The 16,324-nt window shown below is 49.0% G+C and overlaps 1 protein-coding gene across 4 annotated transcripts in view; it reads left to right on the plus strand.

The window, feature by feature from the left end:
- Positions 1–3,044: 3,044 nt before the first annotated feature.
- TMOD1 (tropomodulin 1) overlaps positions 3,045–16,324 on the plus strand; it is an 85,641-nt gene continuing 72,361 nt past the window's right edge. For all 4 annotated transcript variants that reach the window (XM_047066585.1, XM_047066596.1, XM_047066593.1 and 1 more), the window contains exon 1: positions 3,045–3,107. The gene's annotated coding sequence lies outside the window, so the exon portion shown is untranslated. The remainder of the gene's footprint in view (positions 3,108–16,324) is intronic.

Genomic DNA, 16,324 nt, shown 5'->3' on the forward strand with positions numbered 1-16,324 from the left:
CTGTGTACTCCACAACAGACAGAATGATATCTTGAACACATCAGGCACCCATTATGTCCTTGCTAATTGATGGGCAGGATGGCTTGACAGAGGGATAGGTGGAGGCCTTATCAGTGGTCCAAAGATGATGGGGGAAGGCCCTGGACTAAGAGGGGAGCAATGAGAATCAAGAAAAAAATTAAAGGCCTTTTGAAGTTTTTAATTAGAATTATTAGAACTGACATTTTAGATCCAAAAGACAGGAAAAAGAAAGTGTCAAAAAGTGAAGCCAAGTCTTAAGGTCTGAGAGGCTAGGATGATGACCCTTATTCCATTTGGGAAACTGAAATTTTTTGTTTTAAACATACTGAGTTTAGAGGCCACTGGGTGACTCAGTCGGTTGAGGGCCCAACCTCAGTTCAGGTCATGGTCTCGCCGTTCGTGAGTTCGATCCCCGCATCAGGCTCTGTGCTGACAGCTCAGAGCCTGGAGCCTGCTTCAGATCCTGTGTCTCCTTCTCTCTGCCCCTCCCCTGCTCACGCTCCGTGTGTCTCTCTCTCTGTCTCTCTCTGTCTCTCTCATAAATAAATAACAAACATTAAAAAAAATTTAAACATACTGAGTTAAGGGACTAGATCACTGTGTGAGGATATGCATAACCTATTAGAAATGTGGAGTCTTCACAGGGGAGAAGGCCAGGCTGGAGATAAACATTCTTAAACTCATTTGCTTATTTTTATTTGAGAAAATATAGGAAAGAAGGTAAAGACCAGATATTTGAAGTTTTTCATGTAAAACATGTTGAGATTATCTTTCTAGCTTTTTAAAATTCATATTTAATAAAAAAGTGATTCAAAATTGAGGAATGCTTACACCACTGATTTAAACATTGATGATAAAATCAGAATATCCTGACACAAACATTTAAGTGAAACAAAGTAGTATGAATGTATTTTATAATGGTTTCTTTCCCCAACAAAAACAACAAAAATCCTCAAATTGCCTACAGATTAAGAAGAGGTGGGTTCTGTTTCAATGACTTTAGAAAGGCTTCCATTATTTTTTAAAATAGAGCAATTGTGTTGTTGATGTAAGTGAAAAATTAATCTGGTGCTAGGGCAATTTGACAAACAATGAAGCTTGGCCCCTGCCTCATACCATATTCAAAGTCAATTCCAGGTGGATTCAAAGCCTAAACGTGAGAGCCTAATGAGGGAAGATAACACAGGAAAGTACCCTGATAATCCAGGAGTTGGAAAGATGTCCTAAACAGGACAAAGTGCTAACAATAAAGGCAAATATTGATATACTAGACTATGTTAAAATGAAGAACACCGGTTTGTCAAAAGGCATTATGATGGTGTAAAGGCAAAGCACACAACGGAGGAATATTTGTATTTGGAACATATTCAATAAACAGAAGACTATCCAGAAACAAAATGGCAATAAATTTGAACATTTCACAAAGAGGAAATCCAACTGGCCAATCAACATGAAAAGGCCCTCAACCCACGGAAATCAAATTTCAGTGAGATCCTAATACTCCTACCAAAACTGGGAAAATGTTTCAACTTTCGTTAATTTCAATTATTGAAGATGTTTGCACTTGTGCTGGAGGATGCCAGTAAAGAATGTTCACAGCAGCACTATTGGCAATAGCTAAAACCTAGAGACAGATGTCCATTAATAGTAAAATGGATTTAAAAAAAAAAAACTGTGCTGTATTCATGCAATGGAAACCTCTAAGGTAATAAAAGTAAACAAACTACAGCCACGTGAAACCACGCAGGTTAATCTCACAGGGTGGAATTGAGCAAATGAAGACAAAGTGTGGGGGAAAGCAGGCAAGGAAGTGATTACTGTAAGAGTAATCTTAAACTTCCTTAAGCGATTTTAGGAGGAAGCTGGAACCCAGGACCCAGAGGGTTGGCTTCTGGGCTGCTGCTGGCAATGTTGTTTCTTGCAACAAGTGTTCAATGTGATAAAAATTTTTGAACCTGCACACTTAGGATGTATGTACTTTTCTTAAATGTTTGATTCCGCAACAAAAGGGCTTAAAATAAAAATAATCTGAAATATTAAACCATTGCTTCATTTAAAAATGCATGGCACATATTCCTTGAAAAGAGCATTCTCTTACAGCTGTGAGAGTTTTGTAATGTAGAAATATATTTTCATGGAAAACAAGAGTCACAAAAACAAAAACCAATGTTTCTCATTAGTAATCTATACACCAGGAGTAAAAAGAGTTATATTAGGGTCTACCCCACCAGAAACTTTCCCATAACAATTGCACACGGTACCTTCTGTCCACACAAATTCTTTTTTATGAACCATTTAAAAAATTAAAACAAAGTTTCTATTTGGGTTTAAGTGGTTTGTTCTGAAAAACGTACTAGCCTTTTAAGAAAGTGGGACTTTTTTTTTTTTTTTTTTTGTATTTTAAATCGGTATTTTGGACACTCCATTCCAAGTACAGAGAGAATGCATTCGACTCTTTTAGAACTATTTGTTCACAAAAGGATCGTTATTAAAGCTGCGGCTCCTGCCAGACCTGGCTGGGCTGCCGGTGAGATGGGACAGGTGGTTGCTGTAGTCAAAAGAGGTAAAGGTGCAACAGCTGGCTGGCAGGCTTTGCTCCATCCAAAGACCTGCCGGTTCTTACATCTCAGACGCCACAGGAATGAAAATCCACCCACTTAGTTCCAGATAACTCCACTGCTGCTTAAACTCCTTATGGTACAGCTGGGGAAATAGAGACTCAGACTCACGATTATCCACACCCCCCTGTCCAAGGAAGGATCCCAGCTTCCCGGCGGCCCGGCCCCTTTGCCCCGCGCTGCCCCCAGCGGGCGTCGCTCCCTGGCCGGGGACGGCGCGCGGAGGCCCGGCGCCCCCGAGCGGAGGGAGAGGGCGGCGGGCGGGGCGGGGCGCGGTGACAGCGCTGAGCCGGGCCCGCCCCTGACTCCCACCCCCTGAGCCCACAGCGCCCGCCCGCCCGCGGCCGCCCGGGAGCTCGTCCAGCCCCGCGCTCCGCTCGCTCGCCCGCCCGCCGCCCGCGCCCGTCCGCCTGCCGCCTGCGCTCGCCCCGTCGTCGCCCGCGCCCGCCCCGGCGGCTCCACGGCCCGGTAAGCCCCCCACCCGGCCCGGGGTACCCCTCGCGCTCGCGGGGCTCCCTGCCCCCGCGCCGGGGCCCCAGCCATATCTGGGCAAAATATTCAGCTGTCGCCGCCGCCGCCAAGAGGGACTGAGCGTGGCTCCCTCTATAAATAGCCGCCGCCTCGGGTTGCCTCCGGGGCTGGGGAGCCGGGGGTCTCGGGGTCCGGAGCCCCGCGCTCTCGTCCGCGCCGCTAGGCTCCCCCGGCCCCAGCCAGAGCGCCCTCCTCTCAGGCCCTCGGCGCCGTGTCTGTAAACGACAGAAGGACCCTTGCGCGCTCGCAGAGAGGCGCGGGGGCCGGGGACCTGAAGGAGCGGCCGCCCCCGCCACCCACCAGCCGCTCGACTCCCGCGCGGCGGCGGGGCTCTGCGCCCGCTGGTACTCTGCTGGGGACAGGTGCCCGCCTGAGCCCGGCACCGAGGCGTGGCCCTCCTCCGGCTGCCGAAAGTTTGGGGGTGGGAGTGGGACGTATGTGGTTGGTGGACGGGGAACCGGGGTTCGGGCTGCGCCTGTTTGAGGCAGGAAAAGTTTCCCAAACTGCGCGAGAGGACGCGGTTTAAAGCACCATGATACATACACGCATTTCGGGCCAAGGTAGAGCGGGCAAGCGCCTGGAGGCAGAAGCCGCCTCCCTGTCGCCAAGTCACACGATGGCCTTGGCGAGCCCCTGCCCTTCCCTGGGCCTCAGTTTCCCCATTTGTAGGGGCGGGGTTTGGTTCGGGAGCTGAAGCTAGGAGTCTTGGCGGTGAGAGCAGCAGGGCGCGCTCTTGACCGCTGGCGCTCCCCTACACCTGTTCATCGGCTCTGGCCTGGGACGCTGGGGCCAGAGCCTTGCACATCCGGAGGCATTGTGGAAAGAAACCGGACACTGTGGCAGTCCCTCTGACTCAGGCCTATACTGGGACCTATTAGGGTCCTCGGAATAGCCTGGGCCCTATACCTCCAGGAAGAGCGTCCCACGGTACTTACGGGCACCTCTGCTGGGGAGCAGCCATCACCCTCGCAAAGCATCACGTGACTCAAACAGCTTTAGACCCAAAGAACTGGGCAGGACCAGAGGCTCCAGTCCAGCTGCTCCCTGGTCTCAGTTTCCCCACCTATACAGTGCCTATGAGACGAACTTGGAACCATGCCAAGCATCACACCCTCCCAGACCCCCAGCCGCTTCCTGATATACCTTACGGACCCTGCCCTTTGTCTCTGCCTTAACCCTCTCAGGCTCTTAGAGATGACCTAGCCCAAGCTTTTCTCTATCCAGATCACAGAACCAGACCCTAACTCAGGTTCTGGGCTCTCAGAGGGAGCATCCCCCAAATCTTCATCTTTCTCCCTGTGATGGCATTTATTTTAACAAGGGCCGCAGAACCCCCTGCTCAAGGTCACATGCTGCTGGACACACCAGGAGGCCTGCAGTCTCCACTAACCTTTCTCCTCTCTTTCCTGCCCCTTCTTGCTGCTCAGGCCGGTCTTGGGGATCTCTGAGCACCCCACCAATGCCCCCCAGTTCTTTGATCTGCTGTCCAGGACTTTCCCTTGCTCAGATGATAGCGCCCTCATTCTGAAATTTCATTTTTATGTCTACTTTCTATGATATATTTTCTCTAAACTCACCTCAGAGCCTCACTGATAAAGAAGTAAGGGGAAATGAAGACAAATAGAGTCTCATCAACTTGAGCCATAAAACAGGCAGAGTGAAAGCGAGCAATGTTGTCGTTTGGTGTATTTACTCCCTTTAATGAGCCAAACTTGCAAACACATTTTCGACCGTCTTGGCCCCTGAGTTGCTCCCAGCCTGAGTGGAAAGGCAGTGTCCTCTAAAAATAACCTCCACCCCACCTTATCAGAGCCTCACACCTTCTCCCTCATCCAGGGTACAGCTGCCTCCTGCTCCTGCCGTTCAGCAAAAATGCAAAAATGGGGAGTAGGTGGTGTCAGCTCTGAGTAACAGGAGGTGGACTGACCTGGAGGTTAGGACCCCTGGCTCCAACCCCAGCTCTGCGACCCATTTAGAGTGACCTTGGACTATGAGCGGGTGGGCGAGATGATCCCCAGTAGACCTGGAGTCAAGAGAGCTCAGAGGTTCCCTTGGAAGCCTTGCTAGCATGAGAAAAGTGGAGTGCCCGGGATGAAACTCAGGGGAACCCACCCCATGAAGAGGAGGGAAGGTGCAAGAGAAGGTGGTTTCCCAGGAGAGATGTCAGTTGCTGCCGAGAGACAGAGGGGGCTGGGGACTGGGAAGGGGCTACCAGGATTGGCAGGTGGTCCCGGGTGACTTTGGCCAGGGCATTGCAGACAGTTCAAAAATGGGAATCTGCCACTGCTTTACCGGGGCCAGTGACCCAGCCTGTCTGTCTGAGCCTCAGTTTCCTCCTCTGCCCAATAGGGATGATAATAGCACCTATTTCATATGGGTTGCTGTGGGGATTAAGTGGAGAGGATGCTGGGAAAGCCCTCACCAGTGCTTGGTACCTGCAATGATATTTCTAGGTTAGTGAGTGGAAGAGGCAGAGGCTAATGGGAGCTCAAAACGTGGGGACCGGGCCTGCCATTCCTGAGAGCTTGGCTGAGAAAGGAGGGGAGAGGAAAGGTAGTGGGAGCTGGAGACAGGCATGGGCAGCAGGCGGGTGCTTCTGGAATGAGGTTTGTAAGAAGAGGTGGAGAAGGACCCAGAAGAAGGGAAGAGGGTGAGAGGAGAATCTGAGGGGTGTGCATATGGGAGGACCAGGTCCTGCCTTAATCACCTGCTGAGCGTCAAGGGCTCTAGAATCGCATTCCTCTAGACTCAGGCTGAGCAAAGAAGTGAAGTTAATAAAATGAAGCCAGTCCTGGCTCAGACCCCTGTGTCCCCTTGGCAGACTTCATCTGCGAAGGAGGGTGTTGATGGGCCACGAAGGGTAGTTTGACTCTGCCCAGGAGCCTTGTGACCTTGGCTTGCTTATTTCTGAAATGACATCATCTATCGATGACTCCTGCTGAGTCCAGGAGTCATAATGGCCTTTTCCAGTCAATGTTTTGATTTTTTAGTCTTACTAATAGACCAGCCAGACTGCCAACATTTCTAAAGAGGCCAGTTCACTTTTCACATAAAGCCAGAACACCAAATAGATCAATTATTTGGCTACTCAGAGCCATTATCAGTTTAAAGCCACAGTCCTGTTTCTGTGGGGAAACATGAATCAGAGAGCATAATTCTGGGGCCATTTCCTCTCTCTTGTTTTGTTTTATAAAATCCTCCTTTGGTTAATTGTGGAAGGACCAGACTCTCTTTGCTCTTAATGATAGCGAGAGAATGAGCTCATCGGAGTCAACCTAGGACACGTCTGGGAGGTTTTCTTCAATGTTAGGAGGTGCTGCGTCCTTGCCTGATCTGAAAAACTAAACAAACTCAAGCATTTCTTCTGTGTCTCTTTTCTTGCATCCTTTTGTTTTTCTCTCAGAGGAAAACCGATCTGTGAAAGGCTGAAGTTATTGTGCGTGGGGAGGAAAAGGGGTGAGGCCAGCCCAGCCCATGCACCCATGTGTTCCCACCTCAAGCCATCTTCTCAGGGTCCCCAGCCTGAGCCACCACTCACCCTGGGGCTTCTAGGGCAGTGACTCCAGGGCCATTCCTGGAGGTGATTCTGGCGGGTGATGAGTTGCAGCGACAGGGGTGTTCACCCTCCATGCCCCCGGAACTGAGGGAAGCAGCAAATGCCTCTTGGCATCACTCAGCCTCCTTAATGAACTCATCTTTTCCCATCCCTTAAATGGCGGTGCCACTCTCAACCCTACTCTCTTTCCACCCCACACCGTCCTATGATCCCATTTATTCCCATGGTCCAGGTACCCCCTACAGACTCACAATTCCCACATTCATGTGTCACGCTGGGACTGCTCTCCTCAGTTCAGGCATCTGTCACTCCTTCCAACTGGACAAAGCCAATAGGGCATCCCAAAGGCACGTCACACCCAACAGGCCTGATGCGAGCTCATCACCCTGTCCTCCTCCAGTGTCCCCCATCTTGGTTAACAGTAACACCATCCACCCAGGCACCGAGCCAGAGATCTCCTTTCTCTTTACCACCCCATTTGTTTTGTCAAGTCCTGTCAATCCTGCCTTCCTAAATATTCCTTCCATTCATTTCTGTCTCCATGAATGGAGTTGACAAGTACTCTAATCATGACCCCAATCGAGTATTTGCCATCTCTCCCCTGAGCTATTGTCAAGAGCTTTGTAAAAGTCTTTCCACATCAAGCCTTTTCTTCTATGCTGCTGTTAGTAGATCTTTAGGAAATGTAGCTCTGACTGTGTTATCCCTCTCCCTTCAGGGACTCCTCATTTCCTACCAGATTCCTTAGCAATGAACCCAGGACCATCAAAGGTCTAGCCCCAAGCTACTTCTCCAAAACCATCTCTTGGCACTCTTGCAAATTCTCCTTACCTTCTGGTCATGGTGCAAGCATCGTGCCTTTGTGACTGTCTGTCTTTGGCCCTGCTGTTCATTCTGCCTGGAATGCTGTTCTCTCCCTTCCTAAGTTGGCAAACTTGTAATCATCCTTTAAAGCAAAGCTCTCCATTGCCTTATCTGTGTTCCCTCAGCCCCTAAATGGATCTCAGAGCACCAGCCATAGTGTGTCCTAAATGTAATCACCTGCTCACATTCTCATCTCTGACTGGACTGACAGTTTCTTGAAGATGGTTTATGGCTCCTTTGTTTCTCCTTTACCAGTGTTCCAGAGCTCAGAGCTCAGAACTTCGCATAGTGTAGGTATTTCGTGTGATGATAAATGACTGACCATTGAATGGATGAATGAGGAAACAGGTATGCCAATGAAAGCCCAGTGATGGCCATGACAATCACAAACCATCAACCGGCATCTACAACATGTTTTCCCACAGAACCATCAGCTCCGTGGCGGCAGAAACCACACCTGTTCTGCTCCCCCTCTCACTCTGCAGCCCCTGTCAGCCCCATCGCAATAAATAGAATGAATCCATGATCTTGTTTGAAACTCAGGAATCCTGTAAGGGAGGAAGGGCAGGTATTATTAACCCCCTTTTGTTGATAGGACAGTGAACCCAAGTAGCAATTGTTCCAGGTCATCCGATTGGGGTGCGTATTCCAGAAAAACCCAAGTGCTTTCCAGGGTTTGGGAAGCTTGAGAAGTGAAAGTCCTTGCACTCTATCCTAGGGCCTCTCTAGCATTTGAATCATTTGGGATCTTATTAAAATGCAGACTCTGGCTCAGTAAGCCTGGGAGGGGTTCTAAGATACGGAATTTCTTATTAGCTCCTTGTTTCTAATAAGCTCTAATCATTTTATTAAGCAATAGGCTTAATTCCTAATAAGCTCTAATGAACACCTAATAGTGTGAAGCTTGTCCTGTACACACAGACCACCACACTTTGAGCACCAAGGTGAGGGCTAGTTACCTTGGCCATTGCATTAAGACATTGTTTTTATTAAGATCTACAAATGAATTCATTTAGGCCCTGACTCGAAATACAGGGCTCTTTCTGGGTTTTTGTTTTTGTTTGTTTTTTAATGGAGCCCGCACAGGACACACAGATGGAGCCTGATGGGACAGTTGGTAGGGGCACAGGACATGGTGGAGCACGTGGTGGGAGGGGGGAACAGGACAGGCAGGTGGCAGGGACTCTGGTGCTGGGGCATGTGGCCGCACTGTTGCTGGTGAGATAGGCCCCCAGCCTTGGCCTGCTGCTGGAAGGGTCAGGCTGAGCAGCGGTGGGTTATTTCCATCTTCTGCTACCTTCCCTCCTTCTCCTTTGCATTCTAGAGAAATTTAGGCCCAGGCAGGGCTTTTAAGTCCCTACTGCCCAGCTCTCGGCCAGCCTGGAACCTCTTCTCAGACTCCTGTGTCCCCTTGCCTTTTCAGGGCGCACTGCTTACAGGTGTGGTATCTGTGAGCACAGGGTGAACGCTCCAGATGCTGCAGTGGAGACCCAGATGCCGCCCTGAAAACCACTCAGAAGAAGGGTGCCTGGGTGGCTCAGTTGGTTAAGTGTCCAACTTTGGTGTAGGTCATGACGTCTCGGTTTGTGAGTTCGAGCCCCAAGTCAGGCTCTGTGCTGAGAGCTCAGAGCCTGGAGCCTGCTTCGGATTCTGTGTCTCCCTCTCTCTCTGCCCCTCCCTCATTCGCACTCTGTCTCTCTTTCTCAAAAATAAATAAATGTTAAAAAAAAAAAAAAAAAAAAACTACTCAGAAGATAAGGGTGAGGGGAGCCCTGAAGAGGGACTCCTTCCTTGCAAACCCAGGAAGATTTAAAAAGTCAGATTGGATGACAACATCGTATGCATTTGTTTATGGTTTTCTACTGCATTCCATTTACACCATTAAAAGGGTTGAGATGGCTTAAAATAAACCTGCACAGGCAACATAACTGGTAAGAACAGAAGTTTTAAAAAGACAGGGCAGGCTTGAAAATCAGGATCGTGAAACGATGAGAATCTGATGGGACCCGAGGGCCTTGTTCCAGCAGAATGAATGCACTCGTGCCCCATAGTTTGCCTGTCACCTCAGCAAGCCGCTGGGTTCCCTTGAGGGCCACTTGGAAGCCCAGGTTAAGAATGCCCAACACAGAATAAGGAGAGGAAATTCAGCCAACATCTTGGCTGAGATGGCAACTGTTTGTGAACACCCAAGTCAGCTCTGGGATGAATCACGACAGCCAAGGGGGGAGGGAGACGAGATGAACTGGGGGACGGTTGGTGTCTGATGAAAAGAACGCCAGCCTTTCAGGAGAGAGAATGGGGTCTTCTGAGAGTGTATGTCTTCTCAGAGTGTATGTCACATTGGAATACTCAGTGGAAGGCAGTTTAGCATAGTGCTTACGAACATGGAGTCTGGGGGCACCTGGGTAGCTGAGTCTGTTAAGCATCCAACTCTTGATTTCAGCTCAGGTCATGATCTCACAGTTCATGAGTTCAAGCCCCGCATCAGGCTCTGTGTTGACAATGCAGAGCCTGCTTAGGATGCTTTCCCTCCCTCTCTCTGCCTCTCTCTCTCTCTGTTTCTCAAAGTAAATACATAAACTTAAAAAAAAACACATAGACTCTGGAGACCCCCTCCCTAGGCTCAAATCAAAGTTCTGCCTGTTACTGGCTATGTAAATTCAGGTAATTTTAAATGCTCTGTACCTCAGTTTCTCTTTTTGTAAAGGGAGTTGTTGTGGGGACTAAATTAGTTATTATATGTGAACATTTAAGACAGTACCTGGGATATTGTTAGCATTACACAAGTGTGAGCTATTATGGGAAAGCAGCATGGAGTAGTGATGATGAATATAGTCCGATTGAATCTTGTCTGGATTCAAATCCGGGCTCTACTACTTACTAGCTCTGTGCCCTTGGTCACTGTATTAAGTTACATAGTGTCCCCCCAAAATCACATCTACCTGGAACCTCAGAATGTGACCTTATATGGAAATAGGGTCCTTGCAGATGTATTTAGTTAAGATGAGGCCTTACTGGGTTAGGGTGGGCGCTAAATCCAATGACTGGTGTCTTCATAAGATGAGGAGTGGACATACACAGGGAAGGAGGGTCTGTGACGGCAGAGTCAGTGATGTAGGTACACGCCTAGGAATGCCAAGGGATATTGGCATCACCAGAAGCTAGGAGAGAGGCGTGGGACAACATATTCTCCTTCCGAGCCTCCAAAAGGAACCAGCCCTGCTGACACTTGATTCCCAATTTTTGACATCCTGAGTTGCAACAGAGTAAATTTATGCTGTTTTAAGCCATCCAGTTTGTGGTCATTTGTTTGGCAGCCCTGGGAAATTAATACAGCCAGATTACTGCAGTTTCGTTTCTTCATCTGTAAAACGGGGATTAAAAAGTACCTGCTTCACAGTTATTAAGATTGCACGACATGATCTATATAAAGAGCTTATCACCGCAGTATGCAGTATGTACAGAATAGCACTTGCTATTATAAGGTACAGTGACGTAGCGGGCAGTAATAGCCCCGAGGGTGGGTTAACAGCATTCCACTGTTTGTCTGCATTAGAACTTGTGTAGCCGATGCCCCATGGATGAACTTTCATGTGGTTCCCAGTGTTTTGCTAATACAGATAATAATCAGATGGTTTGTACACGTATCTTTGTACAAGTCAGGGAGTCAACGAGTGGGATGAATTCCTAGAAGTGGACTTGCTGAGTCAAAGGGCGTGTGCAGTTGGGTAGATAGGACTTAACTTGCCTTGAAGGAGGGTAAACCAATGTGTGCTTCTGTTGTATGTGACAGTGCCCATCTCCCCCACGTCTTGTGAACACTGGGAATTCTCGGGCCTTTGCATCTTTGTCGGTGTGATAGATGAGAACTGATGGCTCGCTTCTCAATTTACCTTTACATGATTACGAGTGAGCTTTTTAGCCATTTGTATTTTTATGTGAATTGCCTGTTCCTTTCCTCATTCTACATTTTCACTGGACTGGTTTTGTGTTTGTTTCTGGTTTGGTTTAGTGTTTTGGTAAGACTCTGCTAAATAAATTATCCCTTTGTTCAATGTGCAGCAAATAATTCCCCCATTTGCCTTTTGGCGTTGTTCATGCTAATTTTCATATTGGTTTTTCAGTAAATACAAAGACGAGCTTCATAAGCTTACGTTAACACCTGCTGTGAGGCAAGGTGACAAGCTGTGTTTGTAAAATGGAGAATGAGGAGAGGAGTGAAGTCCACAGGCTTCTAATTTTTATTCTACCAGTGCTTTTGCTTTCTGGCTGTCAAAGCCAGTAATAATGCTAGGCATTCACTCATTTACTTAACAAACCTGCCGTCAGCACCTGAGAGGTGCAGGCTTCCTGTTGGACGGTGGGGGAGAGACAGGCTTGCCCTCAAGTAGCTTCCAGTCTTGGGGGCAGAGGGTGCAGTAAGACGATGTTCCCGATGGCCTCTCCCATTTGTATGAAGGTATTTGTCTTGCCTGACCCTTTCCAACCGGGAGAAAGATGACCTGGAAGAGGCTGGGCCCGGTGAGAACTCACGGTGGCTCAAACCAGGGGCGTTGCAGCGAGGTGGGGAGAAGGAGCCACCGAGCAGACTATGACATGGTCTGTAAGCCGACTATGGTCGGGACATGGTGTCAGAGCCCTTTCCTGGAACCCTGTTGCTTACAGTGATTTGTGAGGTGACTCAGACACTGATGACCTCAAGAGACGCAAAATGAAATACACCCTGGTGCATGCACACATATACACGTGGCCTTTCTAATTCAAACCATTGGCCAATTTTGACTGACATGTAGACCTTTGAAGCCCACTGTGTCCTGGGACGGGGCTCGTAGCAACTGCAGAAAGAGGCAAAGTCAAACACTGTGTTTAGTTTCCCTGCTTTTTCAGCAGGTGCTTTCCTGTATGACTAAGAGGATGAGATCAGCTGGGGAAAATAAAAGCAAACAGGCCAAAAAAACAAGTCTTTTAAAGATAGCTGGTCTCTGAGTCCCCATCCTCCCCACCCAATGGCCCCGAGCATCTTTCATAATAGAATCAAGCCTTAAATCTCATCTTTCAACTCCCCCAACCACCACCATCAATCGGGATCTCAGCCGTCTCTGGAAGGCCTCATCTGGGACTGTGTCATCCCTGCTCACGTGCCTGTTGTAACCCTCCCCACCAGCTCCAGAATCAGCCCAGAGTATCTTTGTGCATTTTTTTACTGTTAGAAAGTTCCTTACGCAGACTGTAAATCCATGTCCTGGTCATCTCGGTAATCTATGTCTTCTGCCTGCTGGGGACCCACAGACCACATCTGTTGCTCCTTCCCTGTCAGTGCCCTGCAGGTTTGAAGAGTATGACCGTGTCTCCCAGGGTCCTTCAACTGTTCTTCACATGGTCCCCCTGCTCCCCTTCTCTGGACTTAGCGCCACTCGTGAGAGAAGGTCCAGTTCACAAAAGAGGTCACTCACATGGCCAATAAACGCATGAAATGTACTCAGCATCATTAGCGATCAGGGAAGTGCACAATGGGGTACGACTACCACCCACCACCGTGGCTAAAATGAAAAGTACTGACCATAGCAAGAGATGACAAGTTTGCAGAACAACTGGAACTCTCATACATCACTTGTGGAAATGTAAAATTGTGCAATCACTTTGGGAGAAACTGTTTGACAATGTCTACTGAAACTAAATGTACTCTTACTCCGTGAGCTAGCAATTCTACTCCAGGGATGTACCCAAGAGAAATAAGAGATTGTTTCTACCGAAGACATTTGTAGCCCTATTTATAGTTACCAAATACTAGAAATAATTTAAATGTTCATTAGCAGTAGAGTAGATAAATAAATTATATAGTTTATTTAATGGAATACTATCTCCATCAGTGGAAAAGAATGAACTGCTGCTAACACACAACACAGATGAATCTCACAGATGAAATGTTGAGTGAAAGAAGCCAGACACTGGTGCCCGGGGTGGCTCAGTCGGTTAAGCGTCAGGCTCTTGGTTTCGGCTCAGGACTTGATCTCACGGTTTGTGAGATCAAGCCCTGCATTGGGCTCTGTGCTGACAGTGTGGAGCCTGCTAGGGATTCTCTCTCTCCCTCTCTCTCTCTGCCCCTCCCCTGCTCTCTGTCTCTCAAAAAATAAATAGACCAAAAAAAAAAAAAAAAAAGGAAGAAGAAGAAGACAGACACAAGAACATACTCACTGTGGGTTTTCATTTACATGATGTTCAAAAGCAGTTAAAGCTAATCTGTGGTTGTAAAAGTCACAGTAGTAGTTACCTTTGAGGGAGATGGATGGGAGGAAGTATAAGAGCATTCTCGTGTGCTGGAAATGTCCTGTGTCTTCATCTGAGTGGTGTTTACACAGGTGTAGACGTGGAAAATTCAGGGAGCTATACTCTCAAGACTTATACACTTGACTGTATATAAAACCAATGCCTTAAGAAAAAAAGAAAAAAGTACCCCCCCCCAAGTGAAAGAGTGGGGGCCCAGAGCTGAGTTCCCACAGGAGGCCAAGCAAAACCATCATTGCCTTGCTTTGGTCACTGTCCTTTGATTAATGCAACTGAGATCCCACCATGATTTGGGAGGCCCCACACTGTTGACTTACCCTGGGTCAACAGTCATTTGAGAACCACTAAGTCTTTCTCGTGGCTGCTCAGCTATGTCCACCGACCTAGTGCTTACGGGGTTGGCTTGCTGGGCCCCAGGCATTGTAGCACTGGGAAGAGGGGAAGGAAACCAGGAATCTGAACTGCATCATCCTTTATCTCATTTCCTCTGTATAGCACCCCTTGTGAGGTGAATGTTGTGCCTTCACTTTAAAAACAAATCCGTGAATCTCAGAGCAAGGCAGGGGTTTTAGTCTGCATGACCCATAGTCCAAGCTTTGCCTTTCACTAGACTGACCAGAGAGGAGGCCTCATCTGTAAAGCGGGGCTCATGGCCTAGCTTGTAGCCCCTAGTGGTGGAGGAAGAGACCATGTGTGTGACACCACCCCAGGAATTTCTGTGTGAGTGTTATCGTCCCAACTTAATGATAATTTTCTTGAGGGCCAGGAAATAACAATTTCTGTCTGTGCCACAAAGGGGCACCATGTCCTGCCCATACTAGGTTCTCAGTAAATAAGTGAATTGGGTTGTAGAAACTCAGCTCCAGAGAGGTATAGCAGCTTGCCCAAGGTCACACTGCAAGTCCTTAACCAATAGGACTTGTAACCAGATCCCCTGACTCCCATCCAGATGCTCCTTCTGCCGTTGTACAGTGGCCCCAGCTTCCTGTGGACCTCAGGGACTGGAGATTCTCATGGGTTGGAAGCTACTAAGGAGGAAGGAAAGGCCCGGCCCAGGGAAGACAAGGCCGAGTCTGGCCCTGGGGCCTTCAGGGTGTGTGTCCTGGGAAGCGGGCTGGGAACAGGTTGTAGGCTATGCACTTACTCTCTTGAAATTCTTAAATTTATCTTTGGATTTGGATTTTTACGTGAAGTCCCATGGCCAACAGAGCATACGCCAGGGCTGGGAGCCTTGGCCCACACGAGGTCCCACCTCCTGCTGCCTCTCTGCTTCCTGGGGACAGGTTCTTAGACTCCAGCTGCCTCACCTCCTGGTGCCCCCAGATCCCGCCAGCCTCCCCCTACTCCCCCTGCCCAGCTACCACTGGGGATCTCTAGTGCCTTCAGCTGGCAATTCTGCAGGACAAGGCTCTTGTCCACCCCGGGTCCAGGCACCTAGTGTCCTAACACAGAGGTCGGATACCCTCAGATAGCCCATTTCTGTGTGTTGGGGCAGCGGCCCAACTGTGGGAAGGGGAGATGCCTGGCTCAACTGTCTGGCCCCTCATCAGGGCAGGGTGTGTGTGTCCTGCTTCGGGCGGGGGAGGGAATTGGCAGCTAGTGGACTTGGTGTGCCCGCTTTTTGTGTCACAGCACACGGGCATCTGTGTGATCAAGACATTGAATAATAAGAAAACACTATGACAGATCAAAAGCGAAGCTATGAGAAAAAAACAAAGCTTTGTATCTTGGTACCTTTAATGGCACTTTTTCCCTGATTTTGAACAGAGGACCTTATAGTCTTATTTTACACCGGACCCAGACCCAGCAAATTCGGGAGCCAGTCCTGCCTGGGAGGATCTCACAGCAGGGCAGGGTGAGGGGTTAGGCGTCATGCAGGCGCTCCCTGGGGAAGCAAGATGGCAGGGGATGTGGGCCTCAGAGGCTGCTCTCTGACTGGATCTCATCACAGGTGACAGCATGCCCCAAGGCACTCACTTCTTGCCCTGCAGGGGACACAGAACTGCAGGCATGAAGTGGCTGAGGTTTTATGAGCTGCAGAGGTCTCTGCATATTGCGTGGTTATTGGCGTGATTATTGCATCCCATTCTACGACCCTCTTTTAAACCTAACCATTGAAGAAATTAAACCCCCCACAGCTTCCATTACCTGCTGGTCGACCCCACCACACCCTACCTGGCAGTCCCCACCCCGCACCGATTGAGGGTTGGTTGGCTTTCTCCCCTTGTGGGTCACTGGCCTGGGATGGAATTCGCTTGTCCCCAGGCCTGTATCCCTGACTGACCTGCACTGATGGCACCCTCACCCTGAGCCGGGTCACAGCTGCATGCTGAGATGCAGAGCTGGTCAGAGAGTGCTCCTCCCCCCATCCAGGTCCCGGCCAGCAGGGGGTGGGGGGGGGGAGTTGAGGGGTGTGGGAGCACAGACTTCCCCTGCTAGGCAGGGCGGC

The sequence above is a fragment of the Lynx rufus genome, unplaced genomic scaffold (genome assembly GCF_022079265.1).
Source record: "Lynx rufus isolate CCGP_SWC_20201006 ecotype Redwood Valley unplaced genomic scaffold, mLynRuf1.p SCAF_10, whole genome shotgun sequence".
Lineage (NCBI taxonomy): Eukaryota > Metazoa > Chordata > Mammalia > Carnivora > Felidae > Lynx > Lynx rufus.